This window comes from Lagopus leucura, unplaced genomic scaffold (assembly GCF_019238085.1).
Source record: "Lagopus leucura isolate 7727_CA_CO unplaced genomic scaffold, USGS_WTPT01 Super-Scaffold_100001, whole genome shotgun sequence".
Lineage (NCBI taxonomy): Eukaryota > Metazoa > Chordata > Aves > Galliformes > Phasianidae > Lagopus > Lagopus leucura.
This window is the reverse complement of record NW_024962262.1, coordinates 72,071,650-72,098,697: the sequence shown is the minus strand read 5'-3', so window position 1 is coordinate 72,098,697 and position 27,048 is coordinate 72,071,650.

Sequence of the window (27,048 nt, the reverse complement as noted above, 5' to 3'; positions counted from 1 at the left end):
TGAGAGGAAATACCAGCTGAATTTATTCCCTGATAAACTTCTGCAGTTCCCTAGTTTTACAGAAAAAGAGAATTTGTCTACACATGGAGGAGTTATTCCGGCACTGTCATTTAACAGTCCTAAGTAACTCAGACTGGAGTGATAGTATATGTGGATGCTGGGAGCCTGAAATGTGAATGCCTTTTTCTCCATAAACTTAACTGGCTTTCATGGCTGCTTCCATCAGAAAGAAAAAGAAATAATCACATTGCCACATGATTTACTTCATTTTACCACTCTCCCATTTTAAATTTACAGCTTCTCTTATTCCAAATGCATTTATTCACATGTGCAGACAAGTCCCAGACTGTGAGGAATGAGTCCAGTTTCACCCATGGAAGTAGTCCTTCCCAGGAATTCTTTCTGGGTGTTAATGTCACTGAAATCCTGAGGCCAAATTCTTGGCTCCACAGTTCCTCATTCTGCAGCATTCTGGCCTTGTGAAGAGGCCATAAAGCTGATCTAAGAAGCCAGCTGAACCTTTTCTCTGGCACAGAGAGGAGCATCATGAAGACCGGACTATTTCCACTGGAAAAATGAGTCTCATTTTCTTCAAGAAATGAATGTACTGTAATGAAATTTTACAACCCCCATAATAAGCCCATTATCGAGATTGTGACAAAACATGAAATAGCTTTAAGCTTCCAGCAGTTTCATGCTAACACACTAGAACTGCTGCCAGCTTGAATTCTGTTTTGTGATGATCAGTTGTGTCAGATCCAGGTTTGTTTAAACATTGTATGTTATAACCATACATTTGAAATTTTAGCTGGAATCTGAACTTAGACTTCATTACTAATCTATGGACAGAGATTGAACTGGTATTTCACAAGCCTGTCTGTGGAATTTCATATTCTGAAAAGATTTATTTTTAAACCTGCAGTCAGATATAATTTTCCCATAACCAGGTATCAATCTCACACGTGAATACAGTTGCTAAATAATAATAATAATGACTGCCTACTTAGCTTTTGCTCTGCTTTAGAGAAGGAGGTTGTTTAGTTATTTATTAAAGCACCAAGAATGATCTACTGTCATTCCTTTGTAGCTGGGAAATTGACGTACAGAACAGCAAAATGACAAAGGTAATCCAGCTAGTCAGCACCAGGTGTTGATGAAGACCTGAGCTGTACTTCGTAAGGCTGCAATTGGATCACACTAGGCATGCAAAACTTTTTAACATATTTTATATTCCCTGAGATGTGGTATATGTCAGATTTTCTATCTCATCCTTCTGTCACTCAGGAGATCAAGTTCACACTGATATTTTGTTCATCAAGATAAACATCACTATTATCAGCAATTTTGATTCTCCTCAGCTCTGTCAATAAGTCCATGTTGCCACTTCTGACTATCAGAATACCTCTCTTGCCACTTTTCTGTATGTCTGGTCTACCTCTCTGTCATTGTCTTACTTTTCTCACACATATATGTTTTGCTAAGATGGACAAGTCATTTGACTCAGCCTGTCAACAGGACAAGTGTTTTGTGACTCAGTCTGCAGGACCAGGATGGACAGAACACGGGATCAGTTGAGAGCCACCCACATGATGCATCCTGAACCTGTACAGAGATATGACCTGATATGCTCTACCAAGGCATTGGGAAGCAGAAACTGAAGTTTCTGTTGTGTTTAATGTGAAGTGTTTAATGTTTCATTGGACTGTCTCTGCATTTCTTTAGTTATGTGACATTAGGACTTACGGTATGGTGGAAAATGCACCTTTCCTACACATTTGGTAGTATTTGTCAAGCTCTGCAACTAAACACTGCTAAGTAGTGGTTAAAATGCATGTTCATGCTCTCTGTCATTCTTCTCCTACCTAACTTCTGCCAGAGAGCTTTCTTGGGAAAATTATGTTCGCTGCTAGGTTTAGAGAACAGACAGCTGGTGCAGGGCAAGAATGTGTAAGCCTACAACCACATCTTTTCCAATAGAGCTTCATCTAAAATAGCCTCAATTTTCAAGCAGTTACTACGGAATGGTGTGTGGGGGTGATAGGATAACATGCTAGAAGGAATTAAACCTAAGTAAACAGAGGGGCTAAATACTAAATGGAAATATTCTAAATGTGAAGAGACCAGCTCCAAATGCAGCCCTGGGATACAGAAATAGAGTACTACAGCTACAGATATATTGCCAGTCCCACTCCCAGGTCAGTACGTGCCATGACATTGAATATGTATGTACATGGTGATCTGAAGTATAACTAATCCTGTTGGCAAAAGACATGGTACACCAGACATCATCCAGAGTCCCTTGAAGTCTAGGGCCCTTTCCGTTGACTTGAAAGGACTGGATCTGCAATGCAGGGACAGCAAGCCAAGCTCAGTGCTGGAATAAATGATTGAAAGCTCCATGGAAGCCAATGTAACTCCATTTGCTTGTGCCAGCAGAGAATCTGGCCTATAAACTTTGTTCTGCAGGGATCTCAGGCTGCATAATTCATTCAGTGATTCAGAGTGTAAATTAAATTTTCATGGCCATCAGTATATCGGCCACGTTGTGCTCCAAATTACATTTTTACTATAAGAGATTGTTCATTTCTGCAATCGTTTATATAAACATTCACTCTTTCCTGTTGAAGCAGTCATGGTTTGCATACATGTTCAGTTTCCTTATCTAAAATACCACTTAATCTTTGAAGCCTTCCTTTTCACACAGTAGCAATACAATAAAATTGATCATAAGATTACAAGTCTGGTTTCCATTTACTAGAGTGCTGATAGAGGAGAAATGAAATCACATGATTTGTAAAAGAGCAGAGTGGAAATAACTTTGGACATTACTAGTTCTAGTAAATATAGAAGTGATTTTGAGCTGGCTCAGTACTGACCATTTTCAGTTTGAGCATTTGAATTCAGAAGAGACATCTGAAGTACTGCATTTTGTCTATTATCTGCTAGAAGGTCTTGTTGATAAATCCCTTGCCCCTTGATTAATGCAAGCAAGTCATGTGGGCTGTAATGGCAACAGTTATGATCACAAGACCACACCAAGAAAAACAATATATAGGAGGGCAACATACAGGAGGACCTTTCTGTTCTTAATTAAGTCCACAAAATAACTGCTTGTTTTACTGGATTTGCTCATACCAAAATCTACCAACCAACCATCATCTAGGTACTGTGGTAAATGAAATACTCCATGGATTTCCATCCAATTTTTGGCCAGCTGAATGAAAAGTCTTAATCCGGATAACAGATGTCAAGTGAGCTAGTGCTTTTTATGAATGCATAAAACATATATGAAAAAAAGTATAAATTACATGTTGGCAAAGGCAGGTAGTGAACAAAATCAGGGCCCCAAGAGCACTTACAAGCCTTATGCTAATCTCAATATGAGCAGGAGAAATTTCATGGTAGTGGAGAAAAATGGCACTTATGAAGAAACAAATGTATATTGAACCATTTCATTCTTATTTGTTAATTTGTTCTTATAAGTAGTACCAGTGAACAATGAGGAGGAAAAAACATATTAAAATTGCCTATTGCACCTGCTCCTCAAATCAGTTTAGAGATTTCTTCCCCTTCAGGCAGAGAGCAACCCTGTAAATAGTTCATCTGGCATCTGGCGCATCTGAAGGATGTGTGGTGGCAGAAGTTAGTGATGGGTGGAAATCTCTAAGAATGTTAATAGAAAGGTAGCCCAATTACTTGTCGTAAGCACAGTCATCAGTAAGCCAGTAACAATTGAACAGCTGTGTACGGAGCTATTCTAGAGTGATTAGGTTTAATTAATACAGAGTCATTTATCAGACAGAAATGATTAAGCCATGTGATTTCTCATTCATATCTTCATGAAGAGGAAGAATCATGCTCCAGTGAGATTTTGCATCATTTCCTGTACTTCCCATTGTTTGAACAGGAACAAGGCCGTGATTGTGTTCTGCAGATTGTAGTGCTTGGAACAAAGTTAGCTAAAATGTTGGAATGATAAACGAATATCTTTCAGAATGCTTTTGAGCTATTACAGTCTTCACAATTGCATTTGACTTAGTATCAGTTTAACCTGAAAAAGTTTGGGATCTGAAAGATTTATAAATATGGATAAAACCTGGCTCAACTGTGTGGTGAATATCTCTGTCCCTCATGAGATGGGCACTGTAGGTTATGTGACAGTCACTACTTCAGTATCACAAAGCACATGAACAAAAGAGTAGAGACATTGTACTGAATGTTAAATGTAATTTTAAAGCATGCTGTTCAAGGTGGATGTTTAGCCTTCCTAGATACAAGTTCAGGTTGGAATTTTGACACAATCACATCTAATTGGCCTACGTGTCCTGGTGGCTAGTTGTCTACATAGGCTCTTGCTACTGGCTCTCCATTTCATAGAATCATAGAATCATGCAGTCATTAAGACTGGAAAAGAGACCTTTGAGATCACCTCGTCTAACAGTCAGCCCATCCTTGCTATGCCCACTGCCCATGTCCCTCATTGCCACATCCACACAGTTCTTGAACACCTGCAGGGACAGTCACTTCACCACCTCCCTGGGCAGCCTGTTCTGATGTTTCTTCACTCTTTCAGAATAGCTCTTCTAATATTTAACCTGAACTCTTCCTGGTGCAACTTGAGACCATTCCCTCTCATCCCATCACTTATCTGCGAGTAGAGGCTGACCCCCTCTTTGCAACAACCAGCAAGGTCTCATCTTCTCCAGACTGAACAACCCCAGTTCTTTCTGCCACTCCCCATCAGACCTGTGCTCCAGAACCTTCTTCACAGCCTTGTTTACCTTCACTGGACACACTCCAGGGCCTCGATGCCTTTCTTGTAGTGAAGGGCCTAAACTTAATACAATACATAAGGTGTGGCCTCACCAGTGCAGCAAAATCCAGTGATAGCATTAAACAGCCAGTCTGAGCCTTTATGTCTTCAACCACAGTCAGTTTTCTACCAGCCTTTTTATTTTGCTCCAAGAGCAGGCATTACATCATGATGGCTTTGACAACAGCAATAATCAGTATTCATGCCCAATGCAGACCCCACAACCCTTTCTAACAGTGATTTGACGAGACCAGTGAAGTCTCATCAGCTTAAGAAAAGCTCCTGAAGCAAGGAGTGGCATTGGGAAATATTTATCGTGCCTGTGACAAGTCGGTTGGAATTTCTGATCTGCAGCTTCCACACAGCTGCAGGCACTCCTCCAAAATGGATCTGTCTTGAGGTATTTATAACGTGTCTGTCACCAGGGTAGCCACAAGGAAATGCAGCACCCAGGTTTGCAGCTGATGCAGCTCATCATTGCCTTCTCAGGTTCGCCACTCTGGCATGCCCGCAACAGCCCCTTCAACACAGCTTGTTAGGAAAGCTTGTTCCTCCAAAAGTCCTTTATGGAAACAGTGCACAAGCCTGGCACATGCCCTGCAGTGCAGTGTCTCCTTCCGCAAAGAAGCTTGTAGACAGATCTTTAATTGTTCAGTTGTCCAAGAGTTTGTGCTACAGACTTACGATGCTACATTTGAAAAGCCACATTTTGGCTGAATAGTGTTTATAGTAGTTCTCCTGGCTCTTTCTGAATTAACTTCCAGTGTTTAGCATCTCGAAAACTACTGAACTTGGCTGGTGAACACAGCAAAGATCACAAGCTAGTGGAGAGCACTGCACTTGGTCCTACAACACCATGAACTTTTTCCTCCCTTAATCTTCTTTCCAGCCAAGTCTGAAGTTACTTCAATCTGAGCTAATAACCTGATCAGCCATTTCCTTTCCATTTTGTCTGCAGTTTGCATCCCTTCCTTGTGTTCTGCCCACTACCTACTTGTAGGGAAGTAATCTTATCTGAAAGATGAAGTTTCTGCTTTTCAAAGTAAATATGCAGTTGGACTGCTAGTAAATTATCTGTAAAGTAGCTGATAAAGGAAAATCACTCCCAAGAAGTTCTGGTCTGATCCAGTTCTGAAGCCAAGGTAAAGACCTGAGACTCTAGAAAGCAGCCAAGGAATTCTAACGTTTTTGCTCTCTAACTGCAATATATATATGAAACTGTTTCTAGGCAAACTTGCCCAACACTTCAAAAACCAATTCCACCACGGTATTCATACATGATTACATGCCTGAAGTTTGAAATTTCTGCAAAATAGATTCAAGAAAAAAGTGGCATTCAGTTTGCAAACAGCTGAGGATTCACTGGGTAGCAGGTTTTCCTGGGCAGAGAAGCAGTCTTATGCTACCTGCCCAGTCACTGCCCACCTGCAGAGGCTCCCTGAGCTTCAATGACTGGCTGAGCCCTTTGTAAGAACCCTCTGAATAGCCTGGAGCTTTTACCCATTTTAAATAGTTTGCTGCAGTTTTGCAGATACCCACAGGGCAAGTTCTTGTAGAGGAGAAAAATCCAAAGGATGGCAATTGTAACCAGAAATTGCTAATACTTTCTATTTCTCTCTCTAAGGTTTGAAGTCTGGAGAAAACAGATCTGCAATGGCCTATGGGCAAGCCCACCTAATATTGCATGCTAGCTCTTCCTCTTGTACATTTGCTGAACTCTGTAGTTCCAGGTGAGAAAGAGAGCCAGATTTTGCCATTGTTTTCCCACGTGTTGCCTAGTGAAAGGCCTCATTGGCTTCCAGTATATTACCCACAAAGAAAACTACTACTTTCACTCATCTGGCCCTCAATAGCCATGTTTTGTGCTTCCTTTGCCCACATGCTTCTCCTCAGAGACTATCACAAACCATGGAAAATTCCAAAATTTTCTTGGTGTTTTGAATGGATGGGAGGGCTGGGCTGCATCCAGAGTAAGTTTAAGTTTGGTTTGTGGCTCCAAGCTGACCCAGAATCAGGGCTCATGGTCAGAACTTGAGAAGAAGAAAACTTATGGATTTGTCTGATGAGGATTCTTGCCTGGACAGCTGCTGTCCTGGGATTTGAAACATACATTAGTCAGGTCCTGCAGGATGTAGAGTAGCCCCTTAGCATCCACTGATTTCCGGGCTATGGCCAAAAGACCTTGAAGTCAATCCAGACTGTGCAACCCTTATGACTTTCTAATTGTGATGCTGAACAGTATTAATAGTAGCAGGTTTGCTTCTGGAGATCAAAGCCCTTGATATTCAAAAGATACTGTGATTTCAAGTCTGCATGAAATGTACAGACAATGCCCAAAACTGGGGCAGGGCTAAAGGACTTGCGCCAGCTGGCAGATACATACCATAAATATACATTGCTGCTTACTCTTAGAGCTTGATTCTGCAGTAGCAGGTGATGCTTATCACTTCTCAGAGCTTTTATTCACTTCTAGAAGACTTCTTTCCCCAGCATCCTACAACACTACATCCAGCAACACAGTCAAAAAAAAGGTAGGGTCTTGAAATCTACCTGGGCTGACATCTCCCTTAATTTATAGAAGAAATACGCTTTTGGCAGGATCAAGAAGACCTGCCCACAGATTAGCAGCATCAAAAGAAATATGCGTCAGATCCTTCTCACTGATGTGCTCCAGCATTGCTCGAAACAGATCTGTTTGCTCTTTCATCTGTGGAGCACGCCACACTAGTTTTCCATTCATTCCATTGCTGATCCAAAAGGGAAAGAAGCCAAACCTTTCACTTCTCCAGTATTTGTTAAAGTGCAGGCTTTTTATTTGGAGACTGAATATATAATTGTTTAAAGTCTTAAATGAAATTCCTGTGTTGCCAAAGATATTCATTCAGAAACCACAAATCAGGCCACTAGAGAACTTAAGAGTGGCATAAACATCATGAGACAAGAAAATTTGTGGTTTTTTTTTTCTTCTTTCTTTCTTTCTTGCTCACTTTCTCTTTTGCTCTTACTCTCACTCACTCTCAACTCTACATCTCTCTTCAGGATTAGTATTTTAAAGCTTTTCTTTGGACCACTTGGAAGTACAGAAACTTATTTTTCAGTGAAAGTTGACTCTACTATAATTATTTGACTGTAGAACATGAGGTTTTCAGAAAAAAAACTCATTTACTGGGACAATTTTAGTGTTAGTACATGGACCTGCCACATGGACCCACCATAGGAACTCAGATTACCAAGCAAACTAGCAAAGTTTCCACAGGCACAGAAGCTCAATTGCATGACATTTATTTCAAATCTTTTTAGTTCTTAAATGGCAAAATCAGTTTAATGGCTACCTTTATTAGTATTTACTGTCTGTATTAGAGCAACTTCTACAGGCTCTGATCAAACTCAAGATACTCATTCAGGCTATGAAAAACAATCATTAACCTGAGAAGCTACAGCCTCAAAGAACAAGATGAACAAAGGGAGGAAGAAATGAGAGATTATCTCTCCCTCCCCCATTCACAGAAAGACACTGTGCAGCAGAGTGAGGTGAAGTGACTTTCCCACGCTATCTCAGGAAGTCGGTGGAAGAGCTCAAAACTGAACCAAGACACCAATTTCCAGGCAACAGCCTTAATTGCAACACTTTCCTTTCAACCAAAAGCCCTAAAAATGAAAATGGCGACACTCAGACAGCCACCTAAAGCAACCTACCACCAGAAAAGGGGCTGTGCTCTGTTCTTCTGCCTTGCAGGTGAGTTGTGTGACCTGAGGGTGACTTCAAGGCTTGTCCTAATAGGCAGCACAGTGTCCCTTCCGACTCCAGGTATTCTGTTCTACAACATAACCACCCGGTGTCAACGTGCAGAACAATCTGTGAGGCTCCAGAGCTCTGTGCCTCCACAGAACTTCAGACAGCTCTGTGCACTGCCTGGAGCATCAGCCATTTGTGGCTCGTGGGTGTTTTGGTTCACAAGGAACAAAAAAACACGATCTGCTTCGCCTACTGTAGCGTGAAGGGAACTAAGGAACAAAGTAAACTGTTCTTAAAAGTCAATATATTATGAAGAAATATCCCAGAGCTGGCAGGAATACTAATTTGATTAAAAAAAAAAAAAGTGTGCCAGTAAACTTCCTGTATTTTGAGGAATTCCTATGATCTTATCAGAACACTGGCTAGGGGTGCTTAATCACTTTCCACATACATGGTTTAACTATCTAATGTAAATAAATTTTATGAGTCCCAACTATTATTAGGTAATAAACTTAATGACTTTATGAAGGTTATTAAGTAAACAATATCAGGGTTTAGGAATAGATATTATATATTTTAATTTAAATGATTCTGTAGAAAACATACACAGGGAAATATGCATCCTACAGTTTTTCTGGGTAAGATGATTTAAGGTTATACCAAAAAGATAATCAGCAGTGCTGTTGTGTTCAGAGGTCTTGTCTCCAGTGCATTGAATATTTCAGTGGAACCTGGGATCTAAACAAGATTTCAGAACCAAAAAAAAATTCTGGTGGGACACAAGAGGATGGGCAGCAATATGTAATCAGCGAGCTTGCTTCTTTAAATGAATCAAGATGGGACAGGCCTTCCCAGGAACAGAGAGCATTTAAGCTCTAGGAAGGGGCTAAATTCAAGTTTTAGTTTTTTCTCTGAAATGCATTTGATTTAAATATAAGACATTGGCTCTGTAGTGCTTATACCTGTTATTCAGGAGCTCCACTACTGCCCTAGGGGAACTGGGATCAGGATGGATGACTGAAGTTATGTGGGCAATGCAGAAAGTGCCTCAACCTGCAGCCAGCAGTGCCCTACGGCTCTGAGGGACCCAGGGGATCTGGAGGACACCCTTCCTGGCACAGTGAGGTCTGGGGTTAAAACAGTGGGGTTAAACAAATTTTGCCGGCTGCCCTGTGCTCCTTACCACCCACCCCGGCTGCAAGCTGCTACCATTGCCCATCACACAGCTCTGTGTTTCAAAAGCAAAGAGAGGGTTTGCTGTTTGCTTTGGAAGCCATTTACACCCCCTTTTGTTATTGCAGATCTCACACAAAGTACAATCTCTCTCAATTTTTTCTCTGATCCCTGTTCAGGTATTTTTCCAGGGCTGATACCAATCTTGGTGGCTGCTAAGCTGCTGGCTGGAGTTATGGGTACCCTTTCCTTTCTGTTCTGCTCTTTGCTTTCCCATGGTTACCAAAGTAAAACAAGTGACTCTGTCTTTGCAGCATTGTTTGATTTAGTAAGAGGACTCCTGTTTAAAGGCCAAGTCATGCTGCTCTATGGATATATTTCCTGGTCTTTGAAAGAAGCCACAATAATGTGATCTGTGTAAATAGACAGATCCTGTAAAAGCACGTTTTGATTCTCCTAGAAAGGCTTTGCAGCACTGGGCATAGGCCAGCTGGGAGTGGGCAGCACATCTTCTGTACATGTATAAAGCACAATGTCTCTGATCCAGGACACTGAGCCTTGTCTGAAATGTACACAGCTTGCTGGTAAGCTGCACTCTTACTGTACTGGGCAGTGGTTCAGTCCCACACAGGGCTGCTTTTCTTTCTCCATTTTTGTTTTGTTTTGTTTTGTTTTGTTTTTTTCCTGTGCTGAAGGTGGCATTTCTCAGCTGGGTAGGCTTGGCAGGGAGATATTCTTGAGGGCTTGATTGAGCACGCACCACACTGATCTCCACTCCCATGGGGCACCACCTCATGGATTTCAGAGGCTGGGCTGATTTGAAAAAATGAAAAAATTACTGGAAAAAATGAAAAAAATTACATCTGCAGTAATTCAGTGATGTGTCCTAGACCTCCAGTTATCACAGATGCTTTGTCATTCCATTTCCTTTGTAGGAGAGTAATTATGCAACGCATACTCACTCTTTGTCTTTCTGTTCTCACAGAACACTGTCATTTCTCAGAAGAGCATTAGCCAAGTGCAAAAGATGTCAAATAGTTGTCCATCTTTTTTTTTAACATGTTTCATTTAACAAATCTTTGAGGTGCTCCAGTGATAGATAGGCATTATTATTCAGATCAGGCAGGCAGGTGAAAATAAGGACAAACACAGTATCTGACCCAATGCTAAATTGAAGGGCAAGGGCAGTGCTGGTTGGCCAACAGCAGAAATTAGAAGAGTCTGCAACTGTTTGTCAACTGCTTGGGGCTGAAGCTGCAGAATTCATTTAACCCCAAACTTTGAGGAGTTTATGTGTCCTCTATATGTGTTACGCACTATATAACAGTACCAATAAATAATATTTTTGTTCAGGTTCAGTTGTCTAGAAGCTACTATTCCTTTGTGATGTGGCTGTTCATACTCTCCTTTGCTGTACCTTCCGTAACAAGCCACAGGCCTGAGTCCAGCATTTCTGAAAGACTGCCTCCAGTTTTGAGGTGGAGAATTGCTTCTCTGCTGCCAATTTAATGTTCTTCTCCATGGGAGAAAAGTCTCTATGGAATCTGGACCTAGATCATGAAATCATCAGCCCACGGGAACTGTGGGCTATCTCAGCCCTTGCACCTCTAATATGAGCACAGAGGAATGAAGACATTCAGAAAAAACATCCTAAAAACTCAGAAAGCACTCAATCAAACCAGAGAATTACAGAAGTTGATTTTTCTTCTGGGAAAGGAAAGACAAACCACATGCACCATGTAATTAATTGTGTGACTTAATGCACTCCTGGAATTGTGTGCAGCTTCTGAGAGGACAAAAGCAGTATAAAAAATAAACTGTGGAAATTCAAACAGCCTGGGCAGCACTGTTCACTAAATTCGCAGAACTGTTTCCATTAGCCTGAAGAAGAGGATAGGTGAGATACGCACAGAGCATTTATAATGATTTTTATTTTTTCTTCAGATTGGAATCAGACTTTCAGTCAACAGGAAAAGCTAAATAAGACAGCTGCAGAGAACATGACTGAGAAGCAATTCTCATATATGCACAGAGAGAAATGTGTGGTCTTTGAAGCAGTGATATTGTCGAGAAAAAAAAAAAAAAAAAATTATGGATTGTGACTCCCTAAAGCTCAGCACGGTGTGGGCATCATCAGGGCTGAGGATCGGGCCGTGTCCACAAACTGGGTGCAGGTTTGGATGGTAATTTCCTGCCTCATAAGGGCAACAGGATGAGAGTCACTGCAGGCATATTGCCCTGAGCATGCCCCGCACGCAGATAATGACACTGTTGAGGTAGCTGAGCCCTCCCATTTCCTTCAGAGAATAAACACCTCTGCTTCCTCTTGATTCTCCCAACAGATATTTGGCTACAGAGCTTCTCAATTTCCTCATGAGAGATGAAGAAAAGTCTAGGTTTTTCCCAGTTGCGCATATCCCCCCAATTATAATCTTGGCATGCATCAAGATATGATTTCCTCTTTCATCAGCTAGACCTTTGCAGAAGACTCCCCTGGCTCCTGAGCTGCCAACAAACACTCTCTTGGATTTACCTTGGCTTGAGAGAGGGCATGGCATACCAGAATGCTGTGTGCTGGTGCCTCATCAATGACTAAGTCTCAGCTCCAGTCTAAAGGTAGCAGGAGGACGTTTCTTGGTTTTACCCCACTCGCACCCTTGACAGTTCAGCAGCAGTTCCCTGTGGCTCACCTTCACTCACTTCTGTTCCCTTTTTCACAAGGGTTGGACAGCAGAGACATTGCCAAGATCTTTGCTGTACCAAAGTTTTAGCTCTAACACTGGCAAAACCACATGCATGGTGAGGGACAGCCATGACATTTTTTTCCAAAGGTGAGCCATGTGTGGGTGGCAGAGGCAGTTGCTATCATAGAATGGATTAAGTTGGAAGGGACCTTAAAGATCATCTAGTTGTATCAGAAGTCACTGTAAATCTTCAGCACCTCTCTTCCCTTCAGCTTAGAAGATCTGGTAGTCCTCCTGCAGGGAAATAGTTCAGCATCTCATTTCCTCCTGTTCCCTCACAGGGATGGGCAAATCAGCTCTCTAACTGTTGCTTTGCTTTCAGTGTGCTCACCTTCAGTATAGGATTCAGCCCTTGGGGATATTAATATGCTACAACTATAATACTACTGAGCTAGGCACTAGCATTTTTTCTTCTTGGCCTCTCACCATGACACAGAGTGGGAGAAGGACTTCACTTTATGAATAGCAAGGACAGGATGCTGTGCAGTTTTTAGCCTTTTGTGTATTGAATCCATGCTCTGCACAATGGCATGTTTCAGAGTTAATAGTCCCTCAGGAGGAAAACACACCGGAGGAAGCATTTCCTGCTGTGGGCAGTTGACAGCTGGTGTTGAAACAGGCCATCTTGAGTGGTGGAGAGGAGGCTATTTTGGGGAGGGTTTGGCAACATTATTTTACTCTTCTTGTCAACAGCATCGATGGTTACCATAACACAAGTACAGGGACAGATCAAAGGGAAAATATGAAGAGAGTTAAGGGCCTCAGGTCGGTATTTGTATCCCACTGTGCAAGCACAAGTATCCTGTCTTATTCTTGACATCCTCAGATCCATCTGTCTCTCACCTGATAATTGCATTTTGTGAGCAATGATGGAGAACAGAGGGATGTGTGGCACAGAGATACAACAAAACTTTGTGTGTATAATGTGATGCACAGACCACGTCTCTGCATAACTGACTGCTATGACTTAATAGAGAAGAAAAAGTACAAGGGCAAAGTCAAACTTTCAGAGGTGCAGTCAGGCTTTATTAAGCCAGCATTTCACAGGTTGTATTTTCTGAAATGAGATAAAGGCAAGTGGAAGCACAGGGCTCAAGATTAGGATGATTCTGGTGAAGTTCTGAAAAGACAGGAGAATTTCAGCAGGTAGTAGAGGTCTGAGAAGAAGAAACAACAAGAACAAGAGTATCTAGGACTGAGCTTTGAAGTCAGCTGAATTGCAACAGCCAAGATTGCAGCAGCCAGTCAGCTGGAAAATCTGATAGACTGGAAAAGAAATGCTGATTTCTGCTAACTAGTAGCAAAGTGTCTTATTACACTGAGCAAATTCAAAGGGAATGCATCTAGTGTAATTGTATATTCCTAATCAGTCAATACCTCCACAAAACTAGTGGCACAACTTGGACCAGCTGTAACATCATTTCTTTAGAGAGAAGGAATTTGAAATAAAGATGCTATAAACATGAAAGAAAAACAAACCCACAACCCAACAACTAAAACAAACAGTTGGGACCATCATACAGTTACCATGAGTATAACTGGATGAAACCATTTTTGACAAATGTTTTTAAGTGAGAAGAATTTTCCTTTTAGTTGATCAAATATTTTGGTGAATTCCTGTCAAATTAGTTGAACTTCAAACAAGATGAGATGGCAATGACAACTATCAAAATATTCATCTTCATGATTTTCAGGCAGAAATATTCAGAATTCTACTTTAAAACAGAGTGTTGTTCTCCAAAAAAACATCTCTGGATAGACTTTTAATATTATTTCTAAGATTAGGATGAGTGGACAAGTATTTGTCTTTGAAGTAATTTATTTTGGGTTAGGTTTGCTGGAGATACAAAAGGAGGTTGCAGACTCCTGCTCAAGCCACCTGGCATGTCATGCACCACATATAACAGGACAGCTGCACAGTCTTCTTTTGTCCATACATCCCCTGGCATCGTGACTGTCATCACTTCTCATAGCTTCAGCTGACACAATGAATTTTACAACACAGATGAACTTATCCTTTGTGTTGCTGCTTGGTCTTGTCCATGACTACACCAGCATGCCCGTCATATTAGACTACAACTCCCTACATATATAACTTTCTGAAGTGCTGTTGCTGAGGCAGAACTAGTTGCCTTTTCTCCTTTTCTTCCTAACACTTCCTTTATTATAAAAAGGCTATGCAGACTTGGGGAAAAGATAAAAAAAAAAAAAAAAAGCAGCAAGCTGGATGTTTACTTAATTGTTGGTTGAGAGTTGGCTCCCGTTAAAATGTTGGCTGAACGCAATGCTGTAAGCATAGTCCCTTCTACAAGAGTGCCAGAAAACCAGGGGGCAGGTGGCAGTTATTGAACAATAGTCAATTACATTTTTTAGGCAAATATTTGCTCATGTGTCCAGACAATAATATCTTGTGGAAATGTGTTTGCACAATGTCCTTGACAAAGGCTTCTCTATTAACATGTACACAATCGAGTACAGATCTGGAACAGTGTTTAAGACAGTTCAAGCAACAACAAAATAATATCATGCATCCAGCTCTGAACAAAACAACCATCCTGAGGTACCTTTACATGGGAAAAAATAAATGCCTCTTGAATAGGATTTACCTTTAACCCATAAAGAATCTGACATGAGTGCCTGTTCTGGGATCCTGATACATCTCCTGCAATTTCAGACTGCTTCCCATTTGGCCTTGGCCAGATTGCTCAAGAGTGGGGTTTCAAAAGCCCCTGCAGGGTATCTGCATTTTACCCTACCCCAAAAGCAGGCTCAGTGCTGCTGGGTGTTCAGTGTTGGCCACAAGACAATGCTGCCTCCAAGCTCAGCCACTATGCTAATCATGTACAACAGGCATCCCACTGACCTTTGCCCAGCCAGAGGATGAGTCTGCCTGAGAGCTACTGAGGATCACTCTTGCTCCTCCTCAGCCTGGACAAGTGCAGACACTCTGAAGAGGGAGAACCCATTACAGCTTGACACCATCTCTGCCTCGGGAGCCAGTGCTGCTGACACTAGCCTGCTCCTGGGAACAGCAAGGACAACAGAGTCTCATCATCAGGGCACAAATGGATTGTAGGGATGTATGTGGTGTATGCTAGTGTACCACTTTCTTTGGCAGTCATAGTACTCCAGCAAATAATTAGTTTAGTCAACTGAGTAAGGACTGCTGAGGAGTGATTTTGAACTAAAGGCAGACAACATTCAACTGTGTTTTCTGTGTACTCACTGGCTTTGAGGTTGCACAAAATGTATGGTCTACAGCAAGGGTGTTAGCCAAGAGCATTTGAGAATTGTTAGCTTAGTCCTTTTACTTGTAAATGACCATTCACAGGCTGCTCCTCTTCCCTTCCCGTGATTTCCTTAATGGATACCAGTATTTTCTGAATGTTTTGGCTGAAAATGTTCCAGTCTTCACTTTACACACCACATGTTCCCTTCATCACAATGGTGATTCAGTATCCACGAGGTTCATGAGTCACCTCAGCGATGGGATCATTTCTTATTCTCTGACTGGCACTTACATAGGGGTGCATAATATTTGCTATAAGCAGGAAACAAATAAAGTCACTGAAGAAGAACAAAAACAATAGTGTCTGAAAGCTCAGAACTACACATTTATGCTAAAACTATTGAAAAGTGAGAAAATTCTTCTACTTTGGTCTGCATACTCATGCAAATAAGAAGAATCTCCTTGATGTCAAGATCATTACAGGAGTAGGTGGATGAGGCTTCTGCTGATGCAGGAGCTCAAACAAAAAAAGTAACTGGTCCCTACCTTTTTCAGAACTGTGAATCCAGGAGTCACAGCAAACCAGACTTGTTTTGTTTGTTTATAAAAATATTCCTGAGACAATTGTTTAGGTTTTGTTCCTCTTCTTGAATGATAAAAAAAATCTCAAGTTCCTGCTGCAGCATTCCTGAAAGTGAAATCACACTCATAACTATTTTACTATGATCATTATCTTACAGATCTTTCCCTCACAGATCTTTTTTTTTTCCCTCCATCATTTCAACATCTTTTTTTTTTTTTTTTTCCACAGGCTTTTAAAACCTCCTTCTTGTTCTTCAAGAAATTTTTACTTTTCTGGGAAGCTAAAGTTTATTTTGTAAGAACCACGGAAAGAGACATTTAGTAAAAACTGTTATGAAGTGATTGTTCTGAAAGCCTTATTCACTCATTTTAATGCTTCCTATTTTCTTTTAATTTCTTCATGAGCTCAGCTTCAGCTGGAACCCCTGCTTTCTCACAATCTCTCAGTTTTGACCATCAGTGCACGTAACTGAACAATGGCCTAAAAATTAGTTAAGTATTGAACATCTAGATAGAATCATGGAATCAAAGAATCATTAAAGTTGGAAATACTAATAAGATCATCTAATCCAACATTAACCCATGCCTGTGACTACTCCATACTGTGTTCCTCAGTACCCTTTTCCTGAACACCTCCACAGATGGTGACTATTCCAATGTGTCACCATTCTTTCTGAGAATAAATTCTTCCTGATACCCAACCTGAGCTTCCCATGGTGCAACTTGAGGCCATTCCCTCTTGCCATATCACTGTCACTTGGGAGAACAGGCCAGCTGCCAATAGATTTAAATTGTACTCAGAGTATTTCATGGAGTAGTGAAAGATAATCGAAACTGCTGAAGCAGCCCAAGAGGACAATTCCAGAAGACTTTGTTCTGCCCCCCAGCATGCCGCCAGCATGTGTTGATGAAAAAAAAAACCAACTGTTCAGAAAGGGAGCAACCAGGCCTTGAATAACCGTACTTAATAACTTCTGAAGTAACTAAACCATATACTCCGTTAATTACTGCTCTGCAGAAGACATATTTTAACTGCATGATTGCAAAAATCAGAGCATACACAAAGGCAAGAAATATTTGTTCCCCTGGGCCAAAAGCTGCTTTCAGTTACACCCAAGAAACCACATTAAAGCCTCTTGCCTGCAGGGTGCCAAGCCATCCTGCCCAGCTCTGAATCCCATTTGCTGCCGTTGACATCAGCAAGCATAGCAGACGCCCACGATGATGGCTCAATCCTTACCAGACAAAGCATCAGTGACCCAGCATGGCGATGATGCACGTGTGTGTGTGCTGACCTCTGCATCCATCACCCCATTTGTGTCAGTGTGACCTGGACTTAAGCCTATAGGATACAGGGAAACAGTCCCTGCAGCTGAGCTTGACTCAGCCCACTGTCTATTTTGGCACTAGAAGTAAGCTCCTGCCTTCTCAGGGATTATTTATTTTGATAATTGGTTTTGCTTTTATTGTAATTTCTGGACAATGCTTCTGTTAATGAAAGTGAGAGAAATGGAGGTGGAGAACACAGCTGAGTACCTCCATCCTGACCCAAAGACTACACTGCTGAGCACACTCAGTCCTGCCAAACCCCAGGCCTGAAACACACTCAAGACAAGGTCTCCGGCAGAGGGGATTGCTCTAACCCAGCACACCATCTAGTGACAGCATATTTAAGAGCACCCAATTTGCCCACACCTACGCCTTTTATTCCAAAACTTCCTAATAGTTACTCTTTAAACAGCTCATTTCTACACTCAGGCTCCACTTATAATACTTGTTCCGTTTTGTTTTGCTTTATTCTGGAGGTCTCCCAAAGGCAGTGAACTGCTGTCCTGCAAAAGGGCTTCGGAAGTGATTCTGTCATCCAGCCCAGAGCTGCCCTCTCTCATGCCGTGTTCCCACTTTGCTATTTCATAACCAGCTATGCCAAAATGGTGCATGACAGTTTGTAGATCCCTGTACAGACCAGCTTTCTACCCAAATACATGAGTAGCAAAAAGCGTATTGCTAAGCACAGCAAAAGGAGAGAGCAGTGCAATAAGAACATACACTAATGCTCAGGGATGGCAACACACTCAACTGTTACCTCCAAGTTTATGCTCTTAGAATAATAAGCTCATCCTTCCAGTACTTAAAGGGAATGTGTAAACAGGAGGGGGAATGGCTGTTCGTGAATGTGGATAGTGATAAGACAAGGGGGAATGGTTTTAAATTGAGACAGGGGAGGTTTAGGTTATATATTAGGAGGAATTTTTTCACTCAGAGGGTGTTGATACACTGGAACAGGTTGCCCAAGGAGGCTGTGGATGCCCCATCCCTGGAGGCATTCAAGGCCAGGCTGGATGTGGCTCTGGGCAGCCTGGTCTGGTGGTTGGCGACCCTGCACACAGCAGGGGAGTTGAATCTAGATAACCATTGTGGTCCTTTTCAACCCAGGCCATTCTATGGTTCTACGGCATTACAAGGACCTCACCTCTCCCTGGTTTGTCAGGTTGGGTCTTTCACATTTGCCTTTTTACTCATGTTTTGGTGAGAGAAACATGCAAGAAACAGAGACAACTTTCTGGCTGCTTACAGTAGAAATGACTATATGGTAATTCAGGACTAAAAACCTGGAAGCACATGGGTATCTTTCATAAGACACAAACACTTTCAAAACAAACAAACAAGAAAGAAGATAATCCTGCCGGAATTGTCACTGCTGAAATTGCTACTTCTAATGAATTGTCTGGGATCTGGTACTCCTTGGCGGCTGCTGAGGTACCCAAATTGCTGAGCCTCTTTGGAAAGGCACTCCCTTTGTTTTGAAACATATTGAGGCAGCACTTTCAGCCTTGGAATTCTGCCTTCTTTAGAAACCCTTCATCTGCACACTTTAACTTGTTTTCATTTATAGAGCTATGATCTTACCATTTTCTTTAATGAAAATAAAAATCCCAACTATTCAGGTGGTAGCTCTATTAGAGACATTAATGAATACAAGAAGTCCATTATCTTGGAATGGGGATTTTTTTTTAGGCAAAAATCTGTTGTTTCACTGGCAGTCAAAAAGCTGTCTTCAGTATGTGATAATAATTGCTAGAGGAAATAACCTCCCTCCATTAGTTTTATTCTTTTAATCATGAAAATATTCCTATAATGATCATTATGTAGAAACATTTGCATTCAAAAAAACTTAAAGCTATGCCTGAATTACCAGGCAAATTCCTTATTCATACGTTTATAGGCTGTGCTGCCAGAAAGAAAAAATAATTAACTTCTCAGTAAAAGTCCTAATGATGTTAATTTTACTACAACAGATCGCACCAGTATACAAGAAGATTAATTCCAATATTGTACATTTGTTTTCTGATTGTCTTAGGAAAACAAAAAAACAAAAAAACAAAAAACAAAAAACAAAAAAACAAAAAACAAAAAACCAAACAGGATGTATGTATGTGACAGTGTTTTCTTCCTACCAGAATACCCCCTCCCCTTGATCTTCTCAGCAGATGAAAATTCATTTCTCACACTGTTATTTGAGCCCATAATATGAGGGCCATGTAGGATTCCACTCTGGAGGTGGCTGCACACTCTGGAGATATTGTCTATTGGTTAAGGAAAGGCATGAGCACTACAGTGGTGGGCCCCAGTAGCCTTTTTCACAGACATTAAAATGTTTAGGGTGCTGAGTGGCTTGCTTTTGGTGAATCCTAGTGCCATCTTTTGGGGGAAAGAGGAATATGTCTTGACAGGCGAATATGCTTTGATGCATTTGAGCGGAGTGACTGTTTTGCTGCCAGGATCTTGTTCCCAGGGGAGCAGGCTGATGCTGCGGCTGATGCATGTGTAAAGCAGAGTCAGGGGTGCATGGTTTCTGGGATGCCTTGCTATTGCAGCAGTCTGGGGAGACAAACCAGGGCTGGCTTTCATGTCAAATATGATGTTCTGTGATACATGGGACAGTGTGGCATTCACTGCCCAGTGCCCCAGGGATGAAGTGCTGCAGCAACAGGAGGTGACTGTTTGGGCCAGGACCACCAGTCCATAGCAGGATGGGACCCTCGCAGGGGATGGGGAAGCTGCAATCACTTCCCAGACAGAATAGCAGGATTGAACCTGCGGTGTAATGGAGAAGCAGCATGAAGTCATGTCACGACAATGGAGCAGGCACAGTGCAGGCCTTGCCGGCCCATGCTGCCCTCACCCCCTCTCTCATACAGCTGTGTTTGGCCTTCAGTTGCCTGTAGGGAGCAGGCTCAGCACTGCAGCCTTGGCAAAACATATCTTTCAGTCCTACAGCGCTGTACAGGAGAACACTGCTGTGGGAAAGACAAGGATGTGGGGAGAGATTCTGTGCAGCTTTACCAGGGGAAGTATGGCTTCACGCACAAAGAGAGCTTACTGTGGAAAGATCCTCTGATGAAGAAGAGGAGGAGAAGAGCTCCAGCACAGGAAGAACACAATGACTGCTGGTTGGCAGCAGGCAGTGTGGACCATGACAGGATGCCAGGTCAGTCCCACCAACACTTCTGTTCTCTATGGGAGCACCACGGTTGGTCCAGAGAATGAGATGTGAAACGCTGCTCATTCTCCCTCTCTGTTTTGTTTTGTTTCTCAGGATGACTTCTAAATGGCATTACAGTCAGAGAAACCAAAAAGATGCTGAAGCCTGCTGCTGTGTGCAAAAGCACTGTGCAGATTGGGAGCCAAGCTGTTGAGGGCTACTTTTCCCTGCACAGACACTGGAGCTTGCCTGTGGTCAATACAAGGAGCAGCAGCTGCTGAAGGTAACCATGGACAGCACAGTCATCTCCAGCCAGAAGAGACAGGACAAGCCAAGCAAACACAGAGTGGAGCAGTGTGCCAAGCAACTTGGGAGATGGTGCTGCAATAGATTTGGGTGGGAGGCTGAGGTAGCTGTGACCTGTTGACCACTGGCAAATTTCCTAGACCTTTCATACCACTGCCTGAGCTGGGATACAAGAAGTGACACCAGTAATGTCTTGTAAACTTGTCTTTGACGAAGAGAAAAAATGTGCAATGCTTTGCAGTGCTTTACAGCTCTGTAAGTAGCTTTACCTGTAGGGATGGTTCAGTCAGGACTGCCCAGCTGCCGCTGCAGCCATGGTTACTGGATCTCAAAGCATGAGCTAAGGGACAGGGGATTTGAAGGACTCAGTCACTATATAACATAAGGGAGGGTTGAAGTGGAGGCATGTAGTTAAAGGCTAAGCCCAGCATGCACTCACTCCTGTAAGTTTTTCAACAAACACAACATACCACTCCTAGAAAAAGTTTAGGTCACCTCTTTCTCTAGGAGGTGCAGGGGACAAAGCCTGGGAATCTCCAGGTGCCTCATTATAAGGCTAATTGCACAAACCATGCAAGACCATTTAGGTGCTTCAGTTCTCTGTATGGACAACCAGGAATCACATCCCTGCCCAGATCACTTGGCAGTCAAATATCCAGGCCTTCCTTAGCATCTCATATTGTGTTATTGTTCAGAAAACTGATGAGCAGCTTCACAATGTCTGTTTTTGACCAGATGTAGGTGACTGCCCAGGCACCTGTTGGCTGCTACTGCCTCAAAGGCCATAGGAGGCACCAGCAGTCTCATATAATGGGTTTGAAGATGTACAGCATTTTTATCTGGCATCCAAGAGCCATAAGACCTGTATTTTTGCCTGTGTGGGAGGATGTTACTAGGAAGAAAAGTTCACATTTGCACAACATGCAGGTGTCAGAACAAGAGTGTAGACTTAACGATGAAAAGCATTCAAACACAATCCAAAATCCACACCACTGCCCAGCTCTTTTTCTTTTCAGCATCTTTCCAAGATCCTCTCTTCCACATGCTCATGAGAACAAAAAGTTCTAAGAAGTGTTTTGGTGAACAATTTTCTCTTCATTAGGGATCATTTTGTATGATGGCATTTTACTTTCTGGCAGCAGCCTTTGCTGGAGGGTGCCTTATAACTGAAACTAGGTTGCTCTCAGTGCTATAAACTCAGTTCCAAATTCACCAGGATGAACATGGCTTTGTTAAATAATGAACTGGAGGTGTTCTGCAACATAAGAGACTGAGAGACAGAAATCACATTGGAAGTCTATCAGAATTGAGACCATAAGTTGCTTTGGAAACCTTTTGGAAACTTCATCATCTGACAATTAATTAGCTACTTTTGCCAGGTATTCTGATTAAATAAAACTGTGCTGCGTCTTCCCATTTATCTACTTTTGTGTTGTACAGTGCCAAAAATGAAGACAAAATGAGAGTTAGAGCCCAATGATTCTCTACACCATAATTACAACTACTAGACATTTTCCAGAAGAAGATGGCTGAACCGCAAACATCTCAGCATTTACCAAAGTAGAAGAAGGAATCATGTAGATATGGAAGTGCAGTGCTAGCTAGGACTGCCAACTACATCTCAACTCTGTATCAAACTATTTCAGTAGTCACAGTGGAACAGCTAAAAAATGTTAAAACATAGATTAGTTACACAGCTCACAGGTTACTATGCTAAAAGTTTCACTGTGATCTGCATCTAGTAGTAAAGGAGAGAATGTTGGATCTGGCACACAGCGGGAGACACAGTGCTGAATGTCTACTATTTTTGTTATGCAACTAAAATAACAAGGATGAACAACATTTTTTTACGGAGTGCTAAGCTAGCATTTTGTAAAGCTTATGACAAAAAAAAAAAAAAAAAACGAACAACAGAGATGTATTGTCTGATGCTTTTATATAGTCTGGAATGATTTATTATATACTGTAAATTTAGCACTGCAATATATTTAATTGTTGAGGTAAGTTGTTACAGAAATGAAAAATACTGGTTAGTTCATTTTGCATAGCATTCATCAGTGATTGGAATTGGATATTACATTCCCAGTGCAAATTATCAGCATTGGCAAGGCTATTTTACAGCTGTTCAGTGTGCAGTCTACATTGTAATGAATTTGTGACGTGAAATGTTAGTGGAAATTATAATGAAACATTAGCTGAAAATATACTAAAGTGGGAAGTGTAAAAAGAGAAATGAACATTTACAAACTCAATTGACTCTTCAGCTCAGTTGGCTTCAGTTGTTATTTTGGCCCAGATGCATTAACTTGCCTCCTTCTACTGCATCAGACAGCACAGTACCCCTTCAGCATTCCCTTTGGATGCAGAATTTGGAATTAAGCCTGACATTATCTTCCCTTTAAGACTTTTTTGTTCTCCTGAACTACTGAATTCACCACAGTCTATGGTCTCCTTTGCTTTCACTTTGATCTCTGTTTCTGCTAGCTTCCTTATATATCCAGTTGCTGTCTTTTTTCCCCCCATATTCCTCAGATCTATTCCTCACTCATTATTCCTATACAGAAGAATAACTTGCTTGGGCTTTCCTAGGTATTGAAGCCTTTCTGCTATCCCCTGGCCATATGGAATTCCCTCTTCTCTTTGGCTGTATGTACATGGCAGAGCCTCTGATGTTGACATCACTAAATCAAGTTCAACACTCAGTTAAGTAATCCTTTCAAGAATGTCTTAAACATTTACTTATACTTCCTCAATAAACTGCTAATAAAGAGGATAGTGCCATGTCGCTTTTCTACCCACTTTGACAGCACTTCATAACACTTTCTTATTTCCCTCTTGATTTCTGCCTCCCACTTCTGTTTTTCCTTCCTCTTTCCAAGCCACTGACAATAGCTTCATCTATCATTCCCATGCATCCTTAGTTGTAGCCCTCATTTCTGCCTTCTTTAATTTTCCAGAAACAGCAGAGGGAAAGATCTTTATTTTCATACCTTCAAGCACTTCCCTGGTGCTGCTCTGCTCCAAAAGCTGTGTGTTACTTGCTTTAGCCTTGATTTTCTGTCTTTTTTCTTGGAAACTCATGGTGGGAAGTTTAAAACTCACTTGCCACTGTTCTGCTGTTATACAGTTACTCGTAAGTTTTCCAAAGTCAAAACCAGCAGTCATTCAGGACAACAGCAGATATATCAGTCCCCTTGGGATCCTGGCTGTGAGGTGTCTATCTGTGTCAGGATATGAGTCCATCACAATGTTTGAGCACCTTCTACACATTTCCTAGGTTTGTTCTTAGAGTACATTAGCAGAGAAAAGCAATCCCTCTCTCCATCCAGAAAGCACTGAAATGGAAAATGTTCTGCTAGTCCTGGTATATAATACAGCCCCCCTTCCAGCATCTATTTTTCTCGTGTATTTAAAGAAAAGAGCACTTCAAAGCAGCATCTGTTAGTCATGATATGTATTTATCATATTCAGCACAAGAACATTCGCCTCATGGCTGGCTCATCTGAATGCTATTCCCACCTCAGGAAACCACAATATATTGATGTATCACACTAGTATTTCTGGGAACTACACAGCATGAGGTGGAAGATTCATCCATAAAATGAATGATTGGCTTTACTTACCCCTATTCTTACTTCCCCTTGTATTTCAGCTACTGTAATGCAGTTGAACATACCTCCCCGCTCTCCAAAAATGGGACATTAGTTTAAAATTTAATTAGTAAGTGTTGTTGCAGATGTACTGGAGAACTTCACAACATCTTCAGCTTCTTTCCAGGAAGGTGCAGATACCCCTGAAGTGCTGCATCAGTCCTGGCAGTCCTGTGCTGATATATCAGTTGGTCAAGAGGTCTACATGGCTTCTTTCTGGTACAAACTGGTAATTAACTGAGCAGAAATATGTGGAGGAATTAAATGAGAGACGTATATACAAGTTTAAACCCATTTAGATGGCTTTGAAGTCTAAAAGGTCCTTGAAAGTCATTTAGCCTAAGTGCCTGTGCCAACTTTAAGAATTCTACCTTCATTGTCTGCAAAATAGCTTTGAAGTTTCCAGCAGAGACAAATGACACTTTCATCATGAGGAAAATTGGGAGTGTATAGGAACTTTCATTGGCAACCTTACACATGATTATGTAGTCTTAAACAGCAACATACTGCTGTGTGATCAGTAAGTGTGAGTTTTCTGCCTGAAGCAGCTTCCAGCCACACCAGAACACAAAAAGAACAAGGCCAAAATAAACACTACACAGATGGGCAAAAATGAGGTGGTGAGCTAGTTCACAACAATTATTTGGAAAAACCTTCCTAGTGGTGTGTTGATGGACATATCTGAGGAAGAGAGAATTTTTGTTCGTGAGAAAGAAACTAAGTAGGGAAGAAAGTGGAAGTCTATTCAGAGCTGAAGAGATCTTTTAGTTGTTCAGAGATCTTTCAACACATTAATTGCTTAGCTGGGAGAAGAGGCAGGGACTCCGGTAGGATGGACGTGGCAGCCAGTCAGTCACAGATGGAAACTGCTTAGACAGGAGGATATATAAGATCTGCTCATGAGCAGAGTCAGAAAGAGAAAGGAATTAGCAATTATCAGAGAAGAAGAGGGATAGGTTCGTGAAGTGAAATATGCCTAAGCTTGGATAGTATCCAGTCAAACAGAGTGAGTGAGATAGCAGACTACAAATAATACAAAGCTGTAAACAATGAGGCAGGCTAAGAACTCTGGGGTGTGATGCATGGGGAGCTTAATCACAAGAAAATGCAAAAGGGAAAAATAGCAGGAAAATATCAAAACTTTTTCACAATAAAATGTATTACCCTTTGTGTTAAAAGAAATGGGTAGAAATAATATCGTGTAGCTGAGACAATTTCAAGTGAGAAGAGCACAAAGGAAACATTAATAAATGTACAAAAGAAAATAACTGTAATAGTGAGGGAGACATATAGGATTACCTGAGTAAACATTCACGCTATTTTATTCTAAGAATGTTCATAGAAAACTATTCCACACCTTATCCTTTTGTAAAATATATACAGCCAAAGACTCTAGTGAACAGTCCAAGACATTTTCTGTCTGGTTTTTAGAAATCCTCAATCCAGTGATGTAAAAGTACATCTCATAAAACCAACTTGAATGCTTTGTTTTCCTGAAAAGGTATGTCTTTTTAAACAATGGAGGTCATTAAGTTTTGAAACAATTTTCCACATTGTACATGGCCTAAAGTGTAACCGGTTTACCCCTTGCTCAACCAATACTTGGCTCTGTGTGCCACTGGCAGCAGAATGCAGAAAAGACATATAGTTCTTGGAGGCCAGCAACCTGAAAAGACACCCTGTTAGTGAAGTGATCAGTTCTCCAAGCAAGTCTCTTATTGAGTCATGCATCTGATGTTGCCTCTGTGGTTAGTGCTTGCAGTGAAAACATCCAAAGGATCCCTCCAAAGGCCAGACAGGGAGCTAAGCACTTGCATTGCATCAGGATTATTTCAGGAGGCACTTAAAATTCAAGCATGAGTTAACAATGTCCTTTGGACAGATGAGAAGTTATTCCAACTTACCAGTGATACAGGTTACTCTCCAGGCCATTCCCCTTTTGTAATCAAAACTTGAGAACATGCCATAGAAAAATATCATGGGATCATTAGAAATATAATACAAACTGTATTGCTTTTTTGTTTTGTTTTGTTTCCCCTTTCTTTAATGTATTTGTATTTAAAACAATATTTTTTTATTAGTTATTAACTGGTCTGAAAAACAGTCTGGGCAAGAGCAGTTGTAGAAGAAAGTCTACATTGCTGATGATCTCTGTATTTCTGTGGGTAGTTCAAAAAGCAGGTGCTATTTGAAGTACCCAGGGTGGACTCTTCTAAGCATGGAAAGTGAGAGGAATGAAAGCACTCAATGTGATTGGTGTTGTGCCATCTTGACCTCTGAGAAAATCTGTTTTGGTCTTACAAGTCCCAGTACAGGTGTTATAAAATAC